This window comes from Cyprinodon variegatus, unplaced genomic scaffold (genome assembly GCF_000732505.1).
Source record: "Cyprinodon variegatus isolate N-32 unplaced genomic scaffold, C_variegatus-1.0 Scaffold417, whole genome shotgun sequence".
NCBI lineage: Eukaryota > Metazoa > Chordata > Actinopteri > Cyprinodontiformes > Cyprinodontidae > Cyprinodon > Cyprinodon variegatus.
Genome location: NW_015150870.1, coordinates 217,732 through 222,140, shown reverse-complemented (window position 1 = coordinate 222,140; position 4,409 = coordinate 217,732).

Sequence of the window (4,409 nt, the reverse complement as noted above, 5' to 3'; positions counted from 1 at the left end):
GACTGGGGCTTTATTGTCTGCAGTTTTAGCCCTTATTCTTTTCCGTCCAAAATGACTTAGATGGATTTATTTTGTCATTTTGTGTACAAGAATGTAAACAAAAAGAAATCTCGTAAAGAACAGCTCTCCAGACAATTTCATTTTTTGAAAGTGCAGCCTTGAAAACAGTAATAAATACGTAAAAACAGCAATATAATGCCGTTTAGATTTAGATTATTTCCCACATTTTGCATCTGAGACTTTAAGTTAGAGCTCAGAAAAGTAGCAAATAGTAAAGCTGTTTAAGCGACCGATCATAAATCACCTTGATATGAGATTTATAGATTAAACTGTTGGTGGACACAACAAAAAAAGCTGCAATAACCTCCATCCATCTTCTATACTACTGGTTCCTATCTGCAGCAGATTTGAAGTGAAAGGCAGGGTACACCCGAGACAAATCACCAGTCCTTCATGGAACAACACACCTAAGAGACACAGATAGGAAGCAATAATACCCAGAGAGAAACTGCAAATGCACAGGGAGAACATGCATCATGTGAGGCATCCAGCCTTGGTTTGAGTGCAGGGCCTTTTTGCTGAAAATCAAAGGTGGTACAAACTGCTTAAATGGTTAAACCTGCTGCTGAATCAGCATTCAGTCCTCCTACTAAACTTTAAAATATATAAAATACCATCACAGATGCTCCTGGCTGTTGAGTAACAGTCTGCATACTTCTTAGACCTGCTGCAGGTGCAGATATGCCCCGGCTAGAGGAAAGAATGGAGCAGAAGAGGAAGAATACAGATTATTGGATGTAGTGAAGGAGGGAACGCCAAAGGTCAGGGCTGGCAGGGCAAAGCGGGGGCAGAGGATCCATTTAGAGCTAAATCCGCTGGGAGTAGTAATCAGAAATTAAAAGCTAATTAATTCCTTGTAATTTGACTGAGCTGCAAAGGTCTTCTAATTGAATGGCTTTATTTAGCAATAGGCAGGCATCTAATACCAGAAACCTTACCTAAACACATGTCCTGCATCATTTCAGGGCTTATATGTACAGTATATGTCCATGTTATAACATTACAATTATTCAATCAGCAGCGCAGCAAGTAAGGCAGTAATATAAGGCTCTGATCCTCTCAGGAACCCTTTGGTCAGAGAAATCAATTCACTATCACATCTCCTCCTGTTGTTTATGAGTTTTGATTTTTATTCACTTACTTATAAACGTATTTGTTCTAGCAGAGCACCTCCTATACAAGTTGGTCTTATCCTGCTGATGCCTCAGAAGCTGTTTTCCAGTTTTAGATGTTTTGGTAAGACTCTAGAATCCTGGAGGCTAAATATTATTTCAAAATGCTTCTGTTTGTTGAAACTGATGAGAATCTCTCTTTTAAGTAGTCAGTGAAAACCTGTTTGACCAGAACAGGCTTGAATATTGGCAACACTCTGTCTGTTCTCCCTTGCCAGGTAAAATAAAGAGCTGCTTGAATGAAAAACACTGGATTTCAAATTTGTGTTAAATGAGACTTCTAGTTTTCCATTTACAGAGCCTTACTGGAGCACTGAAAAAAATAATGCATGCTTTTTTTGCATCTGCTTAAGTATATTTAGTTACTTTAACACAAATGTTTCACGCCCTACCCTGCTAACATGAAACTATTGTGTTAAAGTAAGTAAACATGTTTTCAATAGAGGCAAAAATAGAATGCATTATGTTGAATGACAACAGGGAGGGAAAAAAACGAGGACAAAATCCCAAACACTGAAGTATATTGAAGTTTGTTATTTGTGATATAACAATAAAGAAAGGATATTATGATGAGAGACTGTAAAAAAAAAGAAATGTTTGGTTTCAAAAACCTAAAACTATGAACTGCATGATCAACATGCAAAGCTCTGGAAACAGTGAAACAAGGCGGTGGCTGCATCATGCTGTGTTTATTGCAGGAAATGGGGAAAACCTTAAAAAAAAGAGTGGAAATTTTATTAGAAGCTGCAAAAATGTGATTAAGACGAGACAGATATTAATGCAAGCAGAACATTTTGGGGAATTTCTGGGAAAAATTTGATTCCACTTAACAACAAAAGACTATTTTATGATGTTATTTCACATAAAAACTGTACAACTTACAGGATACCGCAGATCCGTAACTGAAAAGAATTTGAAAAAGGTCAGGATATAAATGATTTAAACAAAAGTTCTGTAGATTAGATTTATTATTTTAACTCTGTGAGATGCTGTAACATTTTGATAAACAGATTTAGAAATAATAAGTGCAATTTTGTAATTTCTGGTTTGTAAGTTTGAGTTAATGTTAAAAACGAGTTTGTCCAAGACAACACACTGCTTTTTTGTTTTTATTTAGATAAATTGTAGTCTGTTTGGCTAAATGTGCTAACTCTAACTCACACAAGAGGACTCTAAAAACTAAAATCTATGCAATCGATGTGAGCTTTGGGTGACTAAGCTAATGAGCCAGCAGAACCCCACCCGCTCCACACCAGCTCTCATCCAAAGCCATCAGCCAGGCGGCTAAATGTAAGTGGAGGTGAAGGAGGTATGGCATCTGTTACTGCCTGCTGCTGAGGTGGAGTGACTCACCCCACTCTCCCAGGTTTTCCAACATAATCTCATGAACCTGATCTGATGCATAGAATTGAAAGATGTGCAAATCTGGGCTGTTCTAAGGCAGAATATCAGCACCTTATCCTGGAAGTTTATAACTTACACTGATAAGGTTAACATTATTGAATGGGATGATTTAAACCTAAAGAACTCCCCTCCGAAAGACTGAGTCTGCCATCTAGTGGACAAGTTGAGAACGGTAGATAAAATTAAAGATAGAATTTCCAACTAGTGTTGCGCCGATGCCATTTTTTGGCCCTGATACCGATACCTGTGCTTTATTGGCCAATACCGATACCATCTGTTTGAAATTGATGTGTGTGTGTGTGTGTGTGTGTATATGAAGAACTGCATACTACCTGGATGTAAAATAATTGCCATCATCACTTTGTCAAGCTGCTGCCTTCCTTTGTGAAGCAGGAAAAAGACTAAAACAAAGTGAATCCAGTAGAACTTTTTATTGCCTACCTGGAATGGGTGACAATAGTTGAATAAACTTTTGGCTGTCAAAATGGTTTCAGTGCCCTATTTGTTGGTACTCGCTGATACCGATACCACTATTTTAGTGCTGGATCGGCGCCCTGCCTGATACTGGTATCGGTGCAACACTAATTCCAACCCAGGAAAAAAAAACAGAACCGTGTTTTATTTATTAGGCTTGATTAGAAGATTAAGAAAGTCTGTTAAAAAATCAGAAACATGTCATAAGTTTTAAAGTATAATGATTTTGGTAAACACAGCGATAATTTGAGGATTTATTATTTATAATTCTGATAATTATTCTATTTGTGGCTTTTATAAATAGAAATAAATGTCTGGAATAAATCCCACTTGATGGTAATGTTTAATGTTGCATTGACACTTGGAAATGATCAGTTTGTTACCCTCTCTTCCCCCCCATCCATCCACTTCATTGGCTATTTTTTCTTGGAAAACAGAGCTTCAACATGCAATAAATGCACAAATCATTACTAATGTTTTTTCCCAGTTTGTTAAGAGACATTTGTGTAAATGAGGAAAACTTCGTAAACCGTTATCAGCCTTGCTGCCTCCTCTTTGGTTCTAAAACTGCTCTTTCCACTGGAATTTATTTATGTATATATATATATACACTACCGTTCAAAAGTTTGGGGTCACATTGAACATTGGGGTCACATTGGGGTCACATCGTTCTAAAACTGCTCTTTCCACTGCAATTTATTTATGTATATATATATATATATATATATGTATATACACTACCGTTCAAAAGTTTGGGGTCACATTGAAATGTCCTTATTTTTTAAGAAAAAGCACTGTACTTTTCAATGAAGATAACTTTAAACTAGTCTTAACTTTAAAGAAATACACTCTATACATTGCTAATGTGGTAAATGATTATTCTAGCTGCAAATGTCTGGTTTTTGGTGCAATATTTACATAGGTGCATAGCGCCAGCGCATTCACCAGATCTGAACCCCATCGAGATGTTGTGGGAGCAGCTTGACCATATGGTAAGCAAGAAGTGCCCATCCAACCAAGCGTGGGGTGCAATTTCTCCAGATTACCTCAACAAATTAACAGCTAGAATGCCAAAGGTCTGCAATGCTGTAATTGCTGCAAATGGAGGATTTTTTGACGAAAGCGAAGTTTTATGTAAAAAAAAAAAATCTTATTTCAAATACAAATCACTAATTCTAACCTTGTCAAAGTCTTGACTCTATTTTCTATTCATTTCACAACGTATGGTGGTGAATAAGTGTTACGTTTCAGCAAAACACAAAATTGTTTGGGTGACCCCAAACTTTTGAACGGTAGAGT